Here is a 23,762-nt window from a genome sequence, read left to right on the forward strand (position 1 = left end):
CTTCTCTAATAACCAAAAAAGCATATTAATAAAGAAATAAAAAATAATAAGACATCAATATTGCAATAATGATATTCTAGTTATGTTTGCCTAAAAGAATATGAAATTGATCTTCTTATATAAGTCCAGTTATAATTTAATTTAAATTTTTTAAAAAATTAGATTTCATAATGAAATTAATTTTGTAATGCAAATTAATTTATAGCACATTCTATATCAATTACAAAAGATTTTTCATATAGGCATACTAACATTTCAAGAAGTAAGAAACAAACACAAGTTTCCAAAACATAACAATTTTCATTTATATCAAAAGGATCAGATACATTTAATACATGGATATCAATTAAAATAAAATACATAACATCAAAACATAAAACATAATAACATCAAACAACTACTATAAATATGAAATAGAAAACACCATAACATCACTAGTAAAAGACTGATAGAAGTAACAACAAAGAAGTACATCTAAAACTCAGAGGGTCCCTGGTCTGAAGGAGGAGGTTGGTTGAATATTGAAAAATAGATATTCATCATAGATATGTTTGTATTTACCATGTCAAATTGACCATGGATCCACCCCATGTCCTCCTGGTATCTCACATCCTGCTGATTTAAATAAGTCTCAATCTGATCAAAACATTAATCAAAGTTAGTCTCCAATCGATCAAAATGTTGGACAATCTCCTAAAAGTAGTGTTGATCGGGCTTAGGTGCAGGTGCAAGAGCTCACCCTTCTTCTTCAAAGTCATCACTCTCTGGATTCTGATCTCTCCCAAATAGTGATAAAAAATCAGCATAAGTGAAAAAGATATGAAGTTCTATGGGAGGATCAGAATAAAGTATGTGGTACTTCTTATCTAAGATTTATGCTACTAAGTGTCCAAGAGCAAAATTATTTTTCCTCTTATGATGAGGAACCTCAACTTTAGAAAGATTATAAATATAATCCATGATGAGTTGGGCCTCATCAAAGGGTTTTTGATCATGATCAGGTATGTGACAATGGACATGAGATGAGTCATATTTATATGATCACCAGACTTAGGAATAATTGAGATTCTTAAGACATGTTGGATGATCAGAGAATTTTGGTTTTAAGTGTAGAATCTTGCTAACTGACATACTTGAGAAACACCTCTAAGAGTTTTATTAATTTTAGTCCAGTCATAATTAGATTTATCATTCAAAGTGTGAGATCTTATACCATGAGTTCTCAAATGAAGGAAATTCCCTAAGTATTGTTTTGTGATTTCAACTCACTATTTTTGAACAAAAGAACTTATCCTAGTTTGGTCCTCATTAAATCTCATGTTTTCCAAGAAATATTGAAAGGTCTCTTTATGGTAGGCATTGATCAAATTGAGAATGAAGGAGAATTGGGTTGACACAAAAAGGGGCATAACAGAAAAGTGAATATCATCCTAAATAAGGAGTCAAGAGGGAGTGATCTTGGCAGTAACATACCTAAAAAGGCATTCTCATTATCCTTGGAAAAAATGTTTTCATTCGCACTACTCCTAGACAAGGACCCCTTAGAAACACGAGAACGCTTGCTTGAGCTAGTGATTCCTAAGATGAGGTCTCTAGAGGGTTTTAAAAATAGATATGAAGTGAATGAAAATGATTTCAATGGTCCTTCTATTTAAAGAAAAATGACCTATCATATAGTATGAAATTTAGTTCGTAGGTATGATCTAGAAATCATACGAGATAAAATTTTTTTCATATGTATGAATGGAAACAACTAAAAATGAAATGAATTTTCATAAAATGCCATTTATGAGGCTTCCTTTCGTATATAATTTTTGACCACACATTCATACATACAAACAGGTGTTCGTTTGTGACAATTCAAATATTAAAGATCATTTTAAAGGCGGTTAGGTTTTCCCCTCAATGAAACTGACAACTGGATCATACAGATAAAAATTATTTTATATGTATGATTAGTAATAATAATTGTTTCTAACCAGCAAATAGTCCCCATGCATATAGATGAATCTATGCATGTCATAGCCCTAAATTTTATGTGTTTAACTCCAAAACCAATCATAGACATGCTACAGAATTCGTATAATACAAAAATACTTAATACAATACGAACAAAACACTTAGAAAATAAAGCATGAAAATAGAAAACATTTCTCAAAATCCATCATCCTTCAACAAGTGACATGCTTTCAATTTAAAAACTCATAAATAAAAACTAAAATAAAAATAAACACACACAAACAAATAAAAATAAACAAAAAGAAATTGAAAATTAAAACAGACACACATAAAGAATATATCGAGTTTGTAGTAAATTTTATCTAATCATTCAGATAAATCACACCTAACATCATTCTTAAGGTTCTAAATGTGTCAAGGGCTAGTGGTTTTATAAAAATATGTGTAAGTTGATTTTAGTAGAAATATGATTCAATTCAATTTCTCATTTGGCTGCATGATCTCTAATGAAATAATGTCTTATATCTTTATGTTTGGTTTTAGAATGTTGAATAGGATTCTTTGAAATGCAAATGGCACTAGTATTATAATATTAAATTACAATTATGCCTATTATAAATCTTAAATTAATCAACTATTATTTCAACTAAAGTACTTGTGCCATACAACTTCCTAAGGCAATGTCTTCAGGTTCTATAGTAGAAACGGCTACATAATTCTATTTCTTATTGTACCAAGAAACTAATGAAATACATATGAATTGACAAGTTTCAATCAACCCTATAACCTATAAATTTTGAATTAGAATATCTAATAATTTCAAATGAAGAGTTGTACTTATGATACCAAATCCCTAAGTTTTGTGTTCCCAAAAAATATCTTAAAATCCTTTTTACTACTATAAAATGTGATTCTTTTGGATTAGATTAAAATCTAGTACATAAATAAATATTAAACATTATACATTGTCTGGTAGCAGTCAAATAAAGCAATGATCTAATTATACCTCTAAATTTCTTTTAATCAACATATTTACCCTTTGGGTCCTTATCCAACTTAAATGAGGAACTTAATAGTGTAATTACTAGTTTAGCATTGTTTATTTCATATTTATTGAGAATATCCTTAATATACTTTGACTGACTAAGAAATGTTTCCTTATCATATTACTTAATGCTAAAACCAAGAAAATAACTCAGATCTCTTATTAAACTCATCTCAAATTTACTACTCATTATTTTTGAAAATTCATCACAAAGATTTTTATTTGTAGATCCAAAAATGATATCATCAACATATATCTTAACAATGAGTAAATCATCTCCTAATTTCTTCAAAAAGAGACTGGTATCCATACTTGCTCTTACAAAAGATCTATCTAATCGAAAAGTGTTTCTCTCATACCAAGCCCAAGGTTCCTATTTCAATTCATATAATGCCTTTTTCAATTTAAAAATATGATTAGGGAATTTAGAATTTTCTAAATCTGGAGGTTGCTCAACCTAAACATTATGTTATATCACCCTATTTAAAAAGGTACTCTTAACATCCATTTGAAATAATTTAAACCTTTAAAATAGGCAAAGGTTAATAAAATCCTAATTGCTTCAATTCTTGCTACAGGGGTAAAAGTCTCTTTAAAATCATTGCCTTCAATTTGATTATACTGCTTAGCCACCAATCTAACCATATTTCTAATCATAAATCCTCAATCATTCATTTTTCTTTTTGAACTCCCACTTAGTTCCAACTACACTTTAATCTTTTAGCCTTTCAATCAATTCTCAAACATTGTTTCATACAAATTCATTCAACTCCTCCAAAATCCAAAATTCATCTAAAAGTGCTTGATTAATATTTGTGGGTTCAATCATCGATATAAAGGCAAAATGATTTATCTCTTTTTTATGTCCATGTTTAGTCCTAACACCCTCACTAGATTCACTTAAAATCAATTCCATAGGGAGATTCTTAGAATATTTTAATTCTCTAGGCAAAGGGTTATATTTTTTCATATTTTCTTCCAAATTTATCTTTTCAATTCCTTGTGAGTTATTTTTTATATGATTCTCTTCCAAACTTGGCTCTTCCAAAATGCTAGATTCATCAAATAAAATTTGTGTGGTTTTCTCAATTACTAAAGTTCTTTTGTTAAACACTCTATATTATTTTCTAACACTAGAATATCCAAGAAAATTTTTTCATCAGATTTTAGATCAAATTTTCATAAAAGAGATTTTTATTATTATGAATTAAGACTTTACATCCAAAAATATATAAATGTGATAAATTAAGTGTTCTCCTCTTAAAAAGCTCATAGGGTGTTTTATTCAATTTTAATCTAACATTCATCATATTCGAAACATAATAAGATGTACTTATCGCTTCAGCCCAAAAATATTTTAGAAGTGAGTTTTCTACCAACATGGCTCTTGCAGCTTCAATTAATATTTTATTCTTTCTTTCAACTACCTCATTCTGCTGAGGGGTCCTAGGTGCTAAAAATTATGATTAATTCCATTTTTTACAAAATTTCTCAATTTTTTTATTTTTAAATTCACCTCCATGATCACATGGAATTGAAATAATTTTTCATCCTAATTTTCTCTGAATCCAAGTCAAAAAATTTCTAAATTCCTCAAATGATTTATTTTTATGAAATAAAAATTTAACCCAAGTGAATCTAGAAAAATTATCAAAAATCATAAATCCATAAACCTTCCATCCTAGAATTATAGTGCTAACAGGTCTAAAAATATCTATGTGAATAATTTCTAACTGTTTGCTAGTTCTAAGATCCTTAATGAAATGAAAGAAGGACTTCACATATTTTTCTAGTTGACATGCATTACACAGGTGATCCTTAATAAAGTCTAGTTTTTGTATACCTCTAATAAGTTCTTTTTGGATAATGTTTTTAAGATTTTACTAATACTCAAAAGGTTATGCTTTAAGCCTTCTACAAGTAAAATATTCTCAATGAAAAAATTGTTCAAGTTTTTTATCACACATTTGACAACCACTTTCTTAGTGGTATTATATCCCAGTGTAGCCTTACCTCCATTCTTGACTTTTAGTGATATGAAATATGTAGTATCTCTAATCATATGCTTCAAACATCACTATCCAGATACCGAATGCTCTCACGAGGACTTGTATGAGAGCATTTCTACAAAATGATCAAATGTTAGTCTTGGGAACACAAATAAGTTTGAGTTCTTCTCTTAGGAAAATTAAACTAGATGCATGTATGACATGAGTTATTTGATGTATATTTGGTCTCCACACTAGATATGATTTTCTATAAATAGTGCAAGTGTGGGATATGTGCCCAATCATGATATACGAAAAACATTTAACTCCAAGGAAATAATGTTTTAATCTATTTATGAAAACTTGTCTTTTCATAGGTTTAGATTTTTTTTTCTTTTTATGAGGATTAAAAAATTCTTCAGGTATAGGTGGAATCCTATTTTTTCAAGTGTGTTCAGTTGTGCTTAAAAAATGAGTTTTTATGTTCTAACACAGCATTGTTAACTTTCAAATATTATTCTCTATTATCATATTCATCCATAAAAGTTTTAAAATCTTTTTCTAGTTCAGTGTGGGAAGATTTTAATTGTTTATGTTATTTGTTATATTCATCAAACTTATCCAAAAGTTTCATGTGGTTGTTATCAATTTGTGTGTAATCTTTTCTTAGGATTTTGTGCTCTTTTTGTAACTCTAGGAAATCTAAATTCAACCTAGCATGCATCTTCTTGAGTTTTTATATACTGTATGAAATTTTTTAAGAAACATTAAATAAATCTTTATAAGTCAAGTCGCATATCTCTTCTTGATCTGAGTGATCAAGATTATCGACCATTATGCACAGATTGGTGAATTCTTCTTCTTTTTCTATTTTTGATGAATCCAAAGCTGGGTCTTCCCAAAAAGCTCCCTGAAATATCTTCTTTCCCTTTCTCGCCTTTATTTTATTCTTCACCTTCTCCTAGCTAGGAGTGGCTTTAAGATTAGGGCAGCTCAATTTGATATGTCTAGGTTTCGTTCATTCAAAGCAAAGAACATCAGTAGTAACCTTAATATTTTTATGGAACTTACATTTATTCCACTGTAGGTGTCTCATTTGCTTCCTTTTTAGAAAACACCTGAATTGCCTTATCATTAAGGTAATGTCATTCTCATTCTCAGGCTATGACTGATCACTCTCCGAGTCATTCACTTTTAAAGCTATGTTCCTCTCCTTTCACTTTTCTTTTGCATCAATCTATTTTTTTAGTCATTCCTTGCTTGTAATCAATTAGTGATCAAAGAAGATTATCAATAGAATACACATTTAAATCCTTAGACTAAGTAATAGTACTTATTTTAGCATCATAAGAAGTAAGCAAAAATTAAAGTATTTTATTAACTTTTTCAGCATTCATTAGTTCCCTACTTAATGCAAGCAAGGAGGTGACTATTTGAGCTAAACGTGTATACATATTAGTTATCGATTAATTTGATTTCATACATAATAGTTCATAATCATGCATCATAATATTTAATCTAGATTATTTTACTTTGTTAATCACTTCATATGTAACACAAAGTATATTCCAAATTTCTTTTCAACTTTTATAGGTATAAACAGGTATATAGTCTTTAGATTTAAGTGCACAAAAGAAATTATTTAAATATTTTGCATTTAACTAAGCTAATTCACATTCTTCTACAGTCCAGTCAGTAAATGGTGTATCCGTTCTAAAGTAATTTTCTAGTCTAGTTAGTCTAGTGTATCCATCTTGTACTAAAATCTATATTCGATAGTCAAGCGATTGAAAAAAAGTAGACATACGTATTTTTAAAAAATTGAAAGGGATAGTATCAAATAATGGAGGTCTAATAATTGAATACCCTTCTAGTGTGTTATAGTTTCTATAAGTAGCCATAATCATTTTCAAAAAGTAATCAAAACTTTAAATTTTGAAATAAGTCTCTAATACCACTTGAAAAGTCTGTATAGGTTGTTAAACATATGTAATTGTCTAAAGGCTAATCAAGAGAGGGGTGAATTGGTTATTTTAAAAACTCTTGGTAAATTTTAGAAAAAATTTGCTTAATAATTTTTATACAATTTTATTTTCTTTAAAATATACTTTTCAACCACAATAACAAATTGTAGAAAATAAAATGCTGAAATAAAAAGAATATAAAGATTTATAGTGGTTCGGTACAACAAGACCTAAGTCAACTCCCTGAAGATTCCCTCTTTAGGTATTACACTATTATCAAAGTGACTGTCTTTTTACCTCCACAATAAGGCAGTGAAGCCTTTACAATTTTCCTCTCTTCCACCAATCTCTAGTGCAGCAAAATATCGTTGTCCTTTTATACCCTCTAAGTGTTAACAGAGTACTGTCATCCTTTTACACCCTTCAAGTGTCGACAGCATACCGTCATCCTTTCACACCCTCTAAGAGTCGGCATAGTACTGGATCTTCTCCAAAGATCTTCTATCAAGAAACTAGAAAGAACAAAAGAAAGAGAATTAACACAAAAATGAAATAGATTCTTACCTTTGAGTAACCTTATGAACCCTTCATGCTCCACTTGCAAGAACACTCTCTCAAACACTCTTCCAAAGCACACTTTCACTTCCTCTCTAACAAGTCATAAAAACTAGATTAATCCAAGTCAATTTCTACGGACTTTTTATACGAAAGACATGAAAAACCATCCAGAAAAGTAAAAATTTTAATTTTGAGTATCCATGATCGTACAGTATTATCGACAATCATACATATAAATAGTTTAAAATTTAATCGTATCAACCTACACGAACTATTTTCGTACATGAAGATCGTATAGTACGAACCTATATCGTACTGTATGAATTGTTCAAAAATTTTTTTTATTCATCGAGATGAAAATATACCCCATAATTTCATACTCTGGATGTCGTCTATATGAACATTAGATCGTACAGTACGAACAATTCGGGAAAAATTTGATGTTCGTCGGGACAAAAAGGGACTCATTCTTTTCGTACATCTTCTATATGAAGTGCACTTCATATAATACGATCAGTCTAAAAAAATTTTAAGAACATCGAGATGAAAAGAGATCCAATTTTTTTATACTCTAGACGTCGTCTATACTAAGAGTACTTCGTACAGTATAATTAGTTCAAAAAAATTTTGATGATCATTGGGATGAACTTTTACGTATATATTTTATACTCTAGACATCATCTATATGAAGGTCTCTTCATATAGTATGAATAATACTTAGAAAATTTTCTTCATCTAGTTTGTATAACTACTTGTTGGAGGAAATAACTGAACAAATTGTTCCGCACTAATATAAATCATATAGTATAATTAGTTTTAAAAAATTACAAATTTTTAACACCCCCCTAGTATGTGTATGCATGGTTACTCAATTACAATCACACTCTCTTAGACTCAATAAAAATGAAAAATAGATACTCTATTTATAATAAACCCTATTCTAATCTGATTTGAAGTCTTCAATAATTTTTAGTATAATTTCCATGAAATGTTAGTACACATAAATAACTAAAATAATATATGCAATATATGTTAGGAGAAATAGTTATCAAAATAATAATATTTGTAATCATCAAAAACACAGATGATATAAAAAATATAGTTATGAAAACTAAGTTGCAATAGAGAGTTTGCTGGGATTGGATGTGCGACGAGGAAATCTGCCAAAGCTTGCCCCTTAACTTCCTTTTATATAATATATGTGATATCAAACTATAGTAATAGTACTTTCCACCTGGCTAGATGACCTATCAATGCTGGTCTTGCAATCAAGAACTTTTATAGATCGGTCTTTGATATCAATGTAACTTTCTGAGAAAGCATGTAATGGCGAATTTTCTGAACTGCAAAAATTAATGATAGCAACTCTTCTGGATTAGAGAATAATATATTTCTACTCCGATCAACCTCTGACTGATGTAGTAAAGTGCATTTTCTTTATCTTCTTCATTGTATTGGGCCAATAATACTCCGAGGGACAATTCTAGTACCACTCTGTATAGTATAAGAGGCTCCTCTGGATTTGGCACTATGAGAATGAGAAAATTTAACAAGTATCTTTTTATATAGTCAAATGCTTCATGTGCTCTTCAGCCCATTTAAAACAAACATCTTTCTTCATGAGCTTTGAAAATGGTTGACACCTACCTAATATATTTGTTATGAATCGTTGAATGAAATCCAATTATCCTTGCAAGGAGCGAAGTTGACAAAAATTCTTAGGAGGTGGCATCTCCATAATTTCCTTGATCTTATTGGGGTTGCTCTCAATTCCTTGATGGTGAATGACATACCATAAAAATTTCTCTAAGGAAACCCCAAATGCACACTTGAGGGGTTTCATCTTCATATTATACTTTCTGATCCTCTCCAATATGATACTCAGATCATTTAAGTGGTCCTTGTGATCCATCTTGATGATGAGGTCATCTATATAGCACTTGACCTTTTGATATATTTACTCATCAAAAATATGCATCATTTCCCACTAGTAGGTGGCACCATTGTTCTTCAGGCCAATGGGTATAACTGTATAGTAAAATATACTGATGGATATTTTGAATAATATATGCTTTTCATCCTCATGTGCCATCTAATTTGATTGTATCCTGATGATATATCTATAAATAAGAACATGTCATGGTTGGACGTGTTATCCACTAGTAGTTCTGATACAGGGAGTGAAAAGTCATCTTTGGGCACGCCTTATTGAGGTTCTGAAAATTAATACATATGTGAATCTATGCATTCTTTTTCTTTATTTGGATAATATTAGCAATCTAATTGGCATATTTTGCTTCTTTAATGAAGCCTACTTCTATGAGCTTCTTTATTTTTCCAATCACCAATTCTTCGATCTCTATTCTCATTCTCTTTGGAGCTTTCTTGGCGAATGCTCATCTTATTTGATGGCTACCGAATTGCTACATCAAGGGATAAGCTAGACATCGTAGCGTATGTCCTGGTAAAGCAATCCCTGAATTCACTTAGAAGCTTTTTTATTTCTTTAATTTTCTCCTAGGGTAGGAAATAACTAACGAAGGTTTGGCGAGGGTCCTCCACAGTTCCCAAGTTGACTTCTTTTAACTCATCTATAGTGGCTTCCTGTCCACCATCTTCTAGTTCTTCTGGTGTAGACTTTGCCTCTACGATTTGATCATCATATGTGTCAATTTTGTATACCTCCTCATCACCATTGTCATCGAATTTGGTTTCCCCATATGTTATTGCTTAGCAAATCTCCTTCTAGAAGTTCTTTCATATGATAAACCCTAGATCTTTTTTTTTTGCAAAAATATCCATCTTTTTTAATGAGCAATGATTTCTTCGATACAAGAGGCTCAAAAATAAATGAACTTGCTAGTTGGAAGAATGAGTTTTACCTCGCTTTCATAATATTTTTGGTATTATACCAAGGAAATATTGTAGGTACTAATTCCCTAGAATCGATGAGTGCACAAAACCAATCATAATTTATTTCTTATTCAAGTTTTCTAATTGAATAAAATAGATTCACTTGCCCGCCTCTTTCTCTTAGGGGAGTTACATAAAATGTTACTAGCTCTTTGATATTATACACCTCTAGTGGAAAATTTGTGGAAAATTTTCTTTGAAGTGTTGGAAGGGAATATGCATGACTATGAGTATGTTATTTGAGATCGATAAACTATTTATTCTTCTATAGAATAAGACCTGTACCATGTTAATATAGATAGAATTGTAGTGGTAATCATCATTTGAATATTCAACCTCCCTACTTCATTTGGCTGTTGATTGGTATACCCTCTCAAATTTCATATAGATGGCATCATCTTTATCTGTGTCACTCCCTAAATGAGTCACATGTTTTCTTTCTTTAGGAATGCTTGGTACTTTGGGAAGATTCAGCCTCGCCTTCTTTCTTTCTAGATGATTCTTCTTGCCTTCTTGTTTAGGTTGCTTTGCAATCTTTAGATCCGATGTTTGGGACTCAAGAGAGCTCAATGGCTTCAGCTTATTAGGAATGAAGTATTTGGCATCTTCATAGTTGTTACTTCATGGACTACTAAGGGATGGATGTCACCAAATATCTCAAATTCTTCTCCGTCCCTAAGGTACTTCATTTATTGATGTAGTGTTGACAGGATGATACCATACTCATGCAACCATGGGCAACCCAGAAGCACCTTAAATATAGTATTTATATCAATCACATGAAATATGGAATATGTATGAAGTTCTCCAAATGTGTGAGAGAGTGTAAATGATCCTAGGTTCTTCTATCTCTTCTCATTAAAGCCACATACCATCAATATATATGGCCTAAGATGCTCTACGTCGAGGCACAACGATCTTAGTGCTTTCAAGCTCATTAAATTTATTGATGACCCTGAATCTATTAGGATTTAACTGATTACCATCCCATCACTTTCTGCATTAACATATATAGGGCGATTATGATCTTCCATTCCAAGTATCATATCCTCTTTAGTAAAAGTGATGAATGACTCATTACAAGTATGTAGGACTTCAATCATGTTATGCTCAGTGAAATATACCTCATACATTTCAAGGTCCTTCACATTACAAGAGCATCGTATATGCTAAGTTGCACTGAAATTTTCCTCAGATAGGATAAGACATTATAATATATCTCCTTGGTTGAAGTATCTTTCTTCTTGGAGTCCTCTTGAATGATATCTTCATTGAGAACTATCTCTTTCCTCTTATCATTATTAAAGATCCCTTTCTTTGGTGGAGGTGGCAGTATCTTACCACTCCCTAGCTGCACTTAAGCGAGCATCTCTGACTCAAACTCATTTAATGGCACATCTTCTTCAAAGTTAACCATTATTGCATCTAGGGATTCATCTATTGATTCAGAGTCATCACCCAGGTTTACATGTCCCATCTGTATACTATATCTGGAGCTGACTTATCTTTTTTTAGAAAATATAGATCCTTCTTCGAACTATAATCTATTTGCGACACTATTATACAGGATTCAGGGGTTGCCTCCTTATTACATTTTTCCTTTGTTCGGGTATTTGTCACCTCCTAGATGACCCAACATATTTCTATCGAAAAAAGAATTATCATCATCTTCTTCATATTTATATATTTTAAGCTCTGATATAAAGTCAGCAAGCTTAATAGGTCACCTAACAGTTTGATATAGGTCACCTAACAGTTTGATATATGTCACCTAACAGTTTGATAGTTTAATGTTTTTTTCTCCTTGGGCTTCTTCAATTTGATCTTTTTCTTGGAGGGCTTCACCTTTCCAAAATTTAAAGTGCCGGCTTGGTTGGAAAATTATTTAGAAGAAAATTCCCATGCCATAGGTAGATCTTCAAGATTTATTATCAGCTTAGTAGAAGATTTCCACTTCACCCCTGGAACTCCTTCCATTTGTTTTAGCATTTTTATAGTCTTCTTGAAGATTTCAATCTCCCACTTTTCTTCTTGAATCAGCTTCCTTTTCATTCTTCTTTCTTCTGCTAGGGGTACAAAGGAAGTCGTAACTACCCGAGTTAATAATTTCCTAAGATTAGTCAACACATTATCTGACAATGTATGCTATCCCTTCTAATATTTTCTTTCAAGATAATCCTTGAAGATGTGGTAATCTTCAATAGGATGGCTGATTACTCAATGATATGGGCAATAATTCAAGTCACCAGTGTGCTTCGACTCCTCGAGCCTTTTACATTATGATAATTCTAAGCCCGCTTTCAGTGCCTATCGAAATGACTTAGCGACACACTCCTATTGTTTTTCTCAGACATTCTCCACCACCCTGATAAGTTTATAGCTCATCGTTCCCCCCAAGTATCAGCTTCGATTGGGGGTTAGAGTTGTAGGAATATTTTGGCTTTTCTTCATAATGTATTGGCTGGTTGCCTTTGTCTATATGGTAAATCACCTTCTTTTCTTTATCAACTCTAGAGAAGAATGTAAAGTTGGCCTCACTCCTTCTAGCACCTATAGCCATAGCCGTCTTGGGCTTGTCAGAGTGATTTTCTACTTTAGACAAGTTTAGTTTCTTAAACATAGCCACTCTGTCCAGCAGGTCTTGAAATGTGGTGATGGTAGCCATGCACATGAATAGTTGCATCTTATCATCAATATTTTCCATTAAAAGTTACACTGTGTTCTTCCTAAAAATGTTGCTCATATTTCATACTCAAGTTGTTCCAGTGAGTAATATATTTTGACACTGACTCTTCTCTCTTCTACTTATCTAAAGCGAGGTCGGTGATGGTGATCTTCTCGATTAAGCTGAAAAACCTCTTTACAAACATAGCTTCCAACTCTACAAATGTCTTCACAGAGTATTTAGGCAATTCAGTGTAGGATTTAAAATAAATTATTGTCAAACTATTGAGGAATTATCAAAAGAGTAAGGCGTCAATTCCTCTTGTGTTCTCACATGTGGCCTTGAATTATGCAAAGTACTGCCTATGGTTATTAGTACTGCTGAAAGTGTTAAACTTTGGTACATAATACCTTTTTGGATATGGTACCTGATTATATTTAGCAGGATACAGATGACCCTTGCCCACTAGTTTCTCCGCCTGATCAACAATTATAATAGCCTCAATTTCTTGTTGATGATTTCATCGAGATGTGCAGCTGTCATAGGCTCAAAGGTACTTGCCATGTTCTACATAGTGGGTTGAAGGGTAATATTATTGATTTTATACTGCCTTCAGGAGCCCCATATACTCCTGATCCTTGAGACATTTAGAAGCTTAGAGGATCGGTAGGGGGATTAGGCATGGCACCAATAATGGCAGTCCTCTACATCATTTGAATCATCGCTCCCATCTAAGGCTTCATGTTAGTCATCTTCTTATTAAACTAAGAGAATTCTCTATCTTTCGCTCTCATTTGACATCTCATTTGTGTTGCATGTATACGAGCAATATATTCTCAGCAAAAAAGGGATTTTCTTTAACTTCTTCTTCCTCTTCTTCCTTTGAAGTGTGGCCACTTCTGCTGACAACATACACACCCCGATAGGGGCATCATTGTATCTATCTTAGTGGTTGATCATCTACATCACCACCATAATCATCATTGATGTGTCTTACTATATAAACCACTCTAATTTCAATAGTGTCCTCATCACTATACCCTTCTTCTTCTTCCATATCTTCTTTTTCATCTATATATTCTCCTTCTTCTACATTTTCTTCTTATTCTACTATATTTTCTTCCTCTTTTAGTACTAGAATCTTTGAGCAATGACGCCACTGAATCACCAGTTCCTAATTTGGCAAGAAGATTTCTTTAGCTAGCGGGCTGTGATCAAAGTTGGCCATTTCTTTGGATGGAGTTGGTGAACAATGGGATTCCTCAAAGGATTCTTCGACCATTAAAATGGGCGACATTATGGGCCTCTAGCGGGCTGCGATCAAAGTTGGCCATTTCTTTGGATGGAGTTGGTGAACAATGGGATTCCTCGAAGGATTCTTCGACCATTAAAATGGGAGACATTATGGGCCTTCCTTAGGACCTATATCTGACATTGTTTGGGGTCAGATCTATAGGAAGCCAAACTAGATGTCACACCCATATCAGTTCTTCTTTCTCTTCTATCTTCTCTTTCTTTTCATGAGGCTTTGGCCACCATATTTGCTTTCCTTTCTGCCGGGATCTTTCGGCTGTGGATTCCCAAATACGTAGTTCGGGTGTCACACCCCCCCCCCCCCCCCCCGCCCCCCCCCCCCCCCCCCCCGATGTTCACCGTATAGGATATACTTTCTTTCATTTCTCTCCACCACAACAAACAAGCATTTTTTTGTGGCATTCTCCTGGCCTTGATCACCAAAGGTCGTTGGTACTTTCTCTTCTTCAGACCCTTCTCTTTCACTATCTTTAGTACCCGATATACCCAAGATGATAGGGTTTCGGGTTTCTTCCTCTTTGGAGGGCCTTGGACCTCAGATTGTTAGTCCCATAAAGATTTCTTCAGCTCCCCAGTAGTGTTATTCCTCTTGACCCATCTCTGGTTAGTAAACTTATTCTGAGTCATAATGTTGGCTTCAGGCTCTTGGGCAGGTAGGTTTGATGGGTATATAAGCATCAGTTGCTACGGAGCTTGGAGCTCAACATTCATCTTCCTTCTTTGCCTCCTTATTAGTTTTCCTTTAAATGAGGAAACTTTAACAGTGTTCTTCATGGGTGTAGGTAACCCAGTTGGAAGAGGTGTGGTGTTTATAGTCACCATAGAGATCTTCATGACAGTTATAATCCTTTACACAATTAGGGCCATAAGATGTGATAACCTTTCAAATAAAGGAACCCTCTTGAGAGGCTCCTCAATATTAGGTCATGATAATAGTAGATACACATGATGCATGGCAACTTTCGTAGAGTGGGGCCTCCTAGTAGGCTTTCTGGATTCCACGTAGTTCAAAGGAATAGTGACAGTCCTTACAACGACTACATGGAAGTCGATGCTACCAAATTAGATGGTAGCTCAAGAGCTTCCAGTATGGATCACAACATTTTCCAGTTGAATACTGGCTCCATATCCCATTAGGATGGTAATTGATTCATTCTGTAGATCCATCTGCACAAATAAAAGGTAAGGGTTAATAATCATCATTAGATACATCACCCCACACTTTCAAAATACAGAGACTTGCACATAACATAGAAAAAATAGGAAAATTAGTCAATAAAGCAAGCAATTAAAATAAATTTAAAAACCCTACTAAAAGCCATATGAATTTGTTAGTTGATCATTTTAGAATATTCAAAATTTTAATTCATTAAATGGTCATTTTTAAAATATTCCAAAATTTTAATTCATTAAATGATCATTTTGAAAAAGTTTGGAAATTAAGCACCGTGTAGATTTGAATGCTACTATAGCACTATGACGATAAGCTTGTTACAAATCTGATTTTAGAAAATAGAATTTTGATGATAGCAAATATTTCTATTTTTTTATGATCATAACATCCTGGATGATCGCAGGATCGTCTGGGATGATCAGTTAACAAATATTAGTTCTTCTTGGATGATGTATAATCGGCCTGGTTCCAATAAGGGCGATGCTTTGGAAAATATGTATTGAATTGAACTAATCATCCGGGATGATCGAGAGATCGGCCTGGATGATCAAGTTATTTTTTTCATCGTCCAGACATCCATTCAGGGCGATGTTCTAGATGAGATAGACGATTTAGTTATTTTTTCATCATCCAGACATCCATCTAGAGTGATAGTCTGAATTATATTTGATGACTTGAACTAATCGTACAGGATGATACACTATCATCCTGGATGATATGAATAAATTAACCTTTTGATAGTCCAGACTCTCCCAAATTGTTCTAACTGATTGAGCTGAATTTATACTGATCATACAGAATGATCGAAAGATCGAAAGATCATTCTATACAATAATATCAGTTTATTGTAATTAAGAACAAATCCGAAGAGCTTTTATATAAGATCTCTTATTTTACCCAAGAGTGTATATTTTGCTGTTGTCCTAACTTGAGAGAGCCAATATGAGAGGGAAAACAAGGGAGAGAGAGAGAGAGGATCTTCTTATGGTAGTTTGTGAGGGCTTTCATAAAGGTTTCTCCAAGCAAGGATCCGAGTCGTCTTGAGTTCGTTTTTCCTGAAATGTCAGTACACACAAGAGCAAATACAATTCTTCTAAAAAAAATGTTAGGAGATAACTACACATTTGAATAATAATGTTTGGAATCATCAAAACTTCATAAGTTGCAAAAATGTAAAGCATGCAAATAGCAACTATCTTAACAAGGTTCTCTGCCTGCTTTAAGAGGAAGCAAAAGGAGTTGGGTTCTCTTTCTGCTTTTGGGAGAAGGAAAAGGAGTTTGGTTCTTTGCCTACTTCTAGAGGAAGTGAAAAGAGTTGGGTTCTCTGCCTCACCGGGTTTGGTGGAAAGGAGTTTTTGTATGGGCTTCTCTGCCTTGTTGTGGGGGCAAAAGGAGAGACACTGAGTCTAGTGCAATACTTAGAGGAGAGGCTTCGAGGAGTAGATGTAGGTCAAGTTGACCGAACCACTATAAAATTTAGTGTGTTCTTTCTTATTATTCTTCAGTACTTAATTTTCTTACTTCATTTCTTTGGTGGTGAATCTTAGTTTGGTTGTGTTTGTGTTTTTGATTGAATTTTTTTTTTTTTTTTGAAAATACCAATTCACCCTGCTCTTGGTTAGCCTCAGGACTAGTTCATAAGGGCCTAACATCCCTGATGAACTTTCAAAGCAAAAGATGGAAAGAAAAATTAATCCTTAGTGAAGTCACCATAAATATGTGAGCTCCAAAAAATTGGCCCCAGCCTCCATCTGCTTACATTTTCTCCAGGGAGGAATTTTAACAAAATAAGTTCTAGGGTAAATTTTGGGAAGTAAGATGAATTTGTATATAAGACACTACCCATCTTGCACTTAAATCTGATGTTTGAGGAATGGATGATGGACCCGATGAAGATCTCATGGTTTCATTATCCTAGTCCATTGTGGTCCCTGGTCTACTTAGTTAGAGGAAGTAGTCGACCCAATCTGATAGAAGGATCCTTATCTGCAGCCATGGGATTCTTTGTCCAAGGGTATGTTATAGAACTAGGATGGGTATTTTTCTACTAAGACATATTTGAATCCACCTAAGCTAATAATGGGCTTTTTGCCCTATTGATAATATCCTATTGATTCATATCTCAAGAATTTGATACCATTAAGGAATGTACTAGCTCTAGCCATAACTGTTATCTGTGGTGTTATTATTTAGAAAAATCACTTGGTTTAGAGGTCCCCAGGTCATTACTGTTTATAGTGCAAGGTCATTTGCTGGTAAAACCATCGATCAAAGAATATATACCACATCCTTACTAGCAAGAGATAATTTGAGAATAAATCTTAGTGATATTTTTGACTAAGCATTAGCTCTATGTTAGCTGAGATAAAACTTTAATTTATCTACCCCAACAAACTATTATGGAGGGTGGATGGATTTTACTTTAATTATTTAAATGGTTAGATTCCATTTTAAATATCTTATTGTTTGGAATTTTAGAGATCTTGAGTTTCATGGGTATTTGGGAAGCATTTGAAACATCTTGAACTAACCCCTTCGGTTGAGATCTATATTCAACATGGCCATCATAGGAGTTTATGGGGTCATTTGTAAGTGTTTGTATTTGTGGAAATTTAGGAGCATTTGAAAAGATTGGATCCCCTCCATTTGAGATAAACATTCAACATGGTCATCATCAGGATTTAGGGGGTCATTTGTAAGTGTTTATATTTATAGAAATTTAAGAGCATTTAAAAAGGTAGGATCCCCTTCGATTGAGATAAATATTCAATATGACCATCATTAGGGTGTTTGGGATCATTTTTATTTGTTCATTGAATCCTATTGACTCTGTTAATTTGTAGATAGAGGACCGGGTTCATCATAGGCCTTGTGCCTTTATTGGTGAATTTTTTTAATTGAAGGCATTGAAGGCCTAATATGAATGTATTAAAAAAAAGATCTTGGTTGACCTCACAATCGTAAATTTATTTAAGGGTTTGAGCCTTGTCGACTCTTGTCTACCCACATAGGAAGATCAGGCTCAAACTTGGGCTTATTTGTTGACCTGCAGAGCATCCCTAAACATCACATGTGTATCTATAACTTTCTTGCCGGAGTCATGCAGGTTTTTTGACTGCACTTACCCCTTTTATGTACCTATATGTATACAAGCTTTGGTGCATGTGCAGGGGCAGTTTAGACATTTGACAGGTCTTTTATATTGGCTCATAGAAGTTCATTTTGTTGTAGTCTTTTCAATATTTACTTGTGGATAATATGTTGGATGCATGACCACTATTTATTAAGGAAATTGTAAGCCTCAATAATCTTATCTAACTCAATATTCAGAACCTAGTTAAACTAAGATTCATTCCATCTTTGAAAATAATGTTTTGATCTGGCTTTCTATTCTCGGAACTTGTATTGAGATTGATAAGCAACTACTAGGTTACGCCATCAACATCATTTTTTTGTTGGCTTAAATAAGGATTAGTCATTTCAACCTTAAGTAAATGTATCCGAGTTAATGTCCTATACGTCAAAATCAATAATTACTTCCTCGAGCGAGTATTGTAGGGATTGAACACGCGTCGGGTTGTATATGAGATATATATAAGATATTCATTCCTAAAAAATATTGTTGCAGCCCTTTTATGTTTGCCCGAGAATGACATATTGAGTGCCTGACGGGTTTTCTATAGCAGGTGGTAGGAGCTTGTATTTGTTGTATTAATTATGCATTTTGCTATAATCTTTGGTCTTTTTAGTACATCTTCTATTGTTTACCATAGGTAGGTAGATGTATTCACTCATAGGAAAAAATTAACTACAAGATATTATATTTACTGAAGTTTTTTTGCATCTACCCACTAGTGGCATGTGGTTGCTACATCTGTATTCATAGAGACCTTGTATGTACTGTAAATCTTAAGAAAATTTTATTTCGGTTCAACTTTATTATTAAGAGGGTTTAAAATTTTTAAAACTACCAATTCACCCCCCTCTTGGTAGCCGTGGGACATTTACTTAGGCTTAACAACCTAATTACTAGACTCAACACTTGTATGTACTGTAAATCTTCTATACGTATCCTTAGATTGCACATCGTATGCACAACAAGTCTCCCTCTACAATTCGTATTCATTTATGTTTACTGTAACCATTTGATGTTCGTAGGTAGTTTGTTTTTCATACAAAAGATTTACTGCAACAACTCATAGGTGTTTTGAACTTATATTTCATCTTCTTTTCTTGTTTGTAGGTATCTGATACATCGTGGATATTTATCTTTACTTGTAAAGTACCTCTCGCACAATTCCTATGCCCTCAAGAAATTAACCACATTTGCAACATACTTCTCATAACTTTTTGTATACATATTAATATGTTTATTTGAATCTTGATATTGACTTTTGGCCATATCATATTCCCTAGCAATCCCTTCTGAAAGTTTGTTAGGGATGTTAAGCCCTATAGAACTGGCCCAAGCTAACCAAGAGGGGGGGTGAATTGGTATTTTAAAAAAAAAATTCACAAAGAAGTAAAAATCTCATAAACCAAAATCACACCACAAAAAAATAAGTACGGAAATTTAAAGTGCGGAAGCAAGAAGTAAGAACACAGAAATTTATAGTGGTTCGGTCAACTCAACCTATGTCCACTCCCCGGAGGCGCCCTCCGAGTATTGCACTACAATCGTGACTCTTCTTTAACCCCCACAGCTAGGCGGAGAAGCCTTTACAAAGAACCTCTTTTTGCTACCCGGCAAGGCAGAGAACCTATCTCATTTTTCTTCCTCTTGATGCTGGCAGAGAACCATAATCAGATGCTGAATCCTCACCTCTACCGACCCTTCCACGGAGACGAAGAAGAAGCTACCCTTGTGAATCCCCTCACAAGCTCCCCCTCACAAGATTCTCTCTCCCTCTCTCTCTCTCTTTCTCTCCTCAAGGTCTTCTCAGGTCAAGGTAGCAGCAAAAGATTATTCAAAACGTTGAACAAAAGCCCTTAAATAGAAGAGCTTCAAAGGAGCTCATTAATTGCAAGTTGCCGACAATATCGTCCAGGCCGATATGGACATCGTCCTGGCCGATCAGTACAAATCACTGAAGATCGGCCAGAGCATCACCTTGAATGCAAACTGGACGATTTAAAATTTGCTTGATCGTCCAGGACGATCTCACAATCGTCCCGGACAATCAGTACAAATCAGAGGAAAATCGTCCAGAACATCGCCCTGAATTCAAGCTGGCCGATATTTATCGTCCAGAAGTAACTAAGGTTTTTGAACAGATCAGCCCGACCGATCCTGAGATAGTCCATGACGATATGATTGTATCACGCATCCTTAATTACTTCCTTGATTTGTCTGATCAATTAAAGCATAATTATAAAATATCATTCAGGCCAATTACCGAAAATTCAGAATACCTTAATTGTTTATGGCGGCAATTTCTTTCGGTTTTGAGCTTATCGTACTAGCCGATACACGTATCGTCCAGGACGATCGGTTAATGATGGCTGACTTAATTAAGAATCTCTGATTAGAATTTCTATTTTAAGTCAGATCATTCAGGACGATGTAAATACCTTAATTCCTGGGTTAATAGAATTTTCTTTCTTTCTTGTCTTTTTAGAGCCAATCTCCGTCCAGCCCGAGGAAAACTTTAACAATATAAATAGACTCAAGAAGAGAAAAAAGTAAAGTACAGACTGACTCAATCCTAACCTACGCAATCTTGAACTGGCTTCGTTTGTTCGTCTGATCTTCGATTCCTGAAAAGTTAGAAGTAACATGTAGTCCAAGAGAATCAATAGGGTTTGTCAATCATCAAAACATAAGTCATGAAAATAGATTTGCAATAATCTCCCCCTTTTTGATAATGGCAAACACAAGTAGGAAAATCTCAGTAAAAATAGAAGTTCATTAAACTTTCAAAGTTACAAGCACATCAACTTTTCCTACCACATCCTACTCCCCCTTTTATCATCACAAAAGAGGGTCCTAGACACATAAAAAGAAAAATGAAACAACACAATAGAGACTAAAACAAACTATAAGATAAACTACAGAAAACAGAAAACAAAAAACAAAGACTAGAAAAATGAGGGACCCTGATCATCAGATGGAGGTGGTGGAGGTGGCTTCTGAAAGTAGCTAACTAGCGTAGTGAACTGAGCATTGAACCAGGCGATGTCCTGGTCATACTGCTGCTACTGGTGAGTAATGAAGCTGTCAAAACGGGCTAAGTCCTTTGTGCGGTGTTGCTCGTAGCGGGCCATATCCTCAGAATGTTGTTGCTCCTGTGCAGCAACGTAAGCATCGAAGTGAGTCTCCCATCGATCAAACCTCTCTATTAACTGATCAAACAGTGAGTGCATGTAGAGAGGAACAGGATCAGGAGCAGGAGCGGGAGCCTCCTCCTCCTCAGCCCCCCGACCTTCCCCATCTCCTGGGTGGAGACGAGTACTATGAAGGATAGTGAAAGAATTATTTGAGTAGCAAGGAGGCTGAAGGTCATGACGAGCAAGATATTGAAGAATGTATTTGGTTTCAAGAATGTAGGTTATGAGATGTCCTAAAGCAAGGTTGGGTTTCCTCCTATGGCCTGGATCACGAATAGTTATTAAATGATCAATGTAGCGAAAGAGTAGATCAGTGGCATTAAATTCTCTCCAGGCCATGATGAAAAAGGTAGTCAAAGAAAGTAGAGGAGTGATGTGGATTCGGTACCCGGCTTTTGGAATAATTGAGGTGCGAAGGACATGCTAAATTGTCCTAGCATCTTTGACTAAAGAGCTAGTCTCTCCAACATGAAAGGGTGTGTTGGTTTGGCGAAGAAAATGATTTGTCGTGGACCAATCAAAATCAGGATCTGAAATGATTATGTGCAGCTTATCCACGGTGGTGGATAGTTGTAAAAGTTCCGCACAGTCCTGATATGTGATCTCGACCGGATGTCGATTCACATAGGAGTTCAAGGCTGTGAAAGTAGAATTTATGCAAAGATTTGCATAAAATTCTAGCATAAGTTCAGAAGAAAAAGGGACAGGGAGGGTAAGTATAAAACAAATAGAAGTGTGGGCAAAGATATCCATTACTGGATATGAAAGGTATGCAGGATTGATTTTTCCGGAAAGGGTAATGCCACACTCTTTGTAGCGACGGTAAGCTGCCTGATCCTCTGCCTCCCTGAATCGAGGGTCCAGAGTGGCCCTCGAGGAACTTCCAGAAGCCTATCGAACTCGTTTCCCACCAGCCATAGAAAGGAGTTAGCAAGGAAAACACAAGAGGAGAAGGGATGTGAAGTGAAAAACATGGCTGGAATGGCCTGAACTTAAAGAAATGGACATATCGTCCAGGCCGATCACAGAATCGTCTAGGATAATATGGCAGAATAATTGCGTACAGGCTGATTGGTCAAAAAGGCGGTCTGATCGGTCGGGTCGATCAGATATCGACCAGGCTGATTAGAAACAGGCGATCATCCCGAAGAGTCAAGTCGGATGACCGTTGAAAAAGAATATCGTCCGGGCCGATTAGGTGTATCGTCTAGGACGATGCATAATAATTGATCATATCGGTCGAAGTTAAAATGTTTTAGATCTGTGCCACATGTATCGTCCAGGACGAACAGTGGATCGACCGGGACGATTGTCCAATAATAGATCGTCCGGGGCCGATTTTAAGGATTTAAACGTGCTGACACGTGGATCGTCCAGGACGATTCAGTGTATCGGCCAGGACGATGACCATAAAATACATCGGTCAGGACGAAATATGTTTTCGGCCAAGACTATCATCATGATTGCAATAGAGTTCGATCAGATCGTCCAGGATAATATATTATCGTTCAGGACGAAGAGTTATAGCAAGCTCAGAAAAAGGTTCAGCAGAAGGAATTTTGAAGGAATTATAATATCGACCAGGACGATATGAGAATCGGCCAGGATGATGTGACAAGAGATTTGAATCCAAGAAAAGATGTTGATGATCAAAGCCCTCAAAAATAAAAGACTCACAATTCAAAGCTAGAAACAACAATAAAAAAAACTTTAAAAAAAAAGGAAAAAAAAAATATAAATATATATATATATATATTTTTTGTTAACAAAGATTTCATACGTCAAATTTTTCAAACAATTAAATTTTAGAGATTTAAAATATCAAATAGTTTAACAACGCAAAAATCTAAAAAAG

The 23,762-nt window shown here is 34.3% G+C and overlaps 1 protein-coding gene across 2 annotated transcripts in view; it reads right to left on the reverse strand.

Annotated features, from left to right (window-relative positions):
* Positions 1–20,476: 20,476 nt before the first annotated feature.
* Positions 20,477–23,762, reverse strand: part of LOC110104065 (general transcription and DNA repair factor IIH helicase subunit XPB1) — a 76,810-nt gene continuing 73,524 nt past the window's right edge. For both annotated transcript variants that reach the window (XM_028696129.1, XM_028696130.1), the window contains one exon: positions 20,477–20,498. The gene's annotated coding sequence lies outside the window, so the exon portion shown is untranslated. The remainder of the gene's footprint in view (positions 20,499–23,762) is intronic.

The sequence above is a fragment of the Dendrobium catenatum genome, unplaced genomic scaffold (genome assembly GCF_001605985.2).
Source record: "Dendrobium catenatum unplaced genomic scaffold, ASM160598v2 fragScaff_scaffold_716, whole genome shotgun sequence".
Classification (NCBI taxonomy): Eukaryota; Viridiplantae; Streptophyta; class Magnoliopsida; order Asparagales; family Orchidaceae; genus Dendrobium; species Dendrobium catenatum.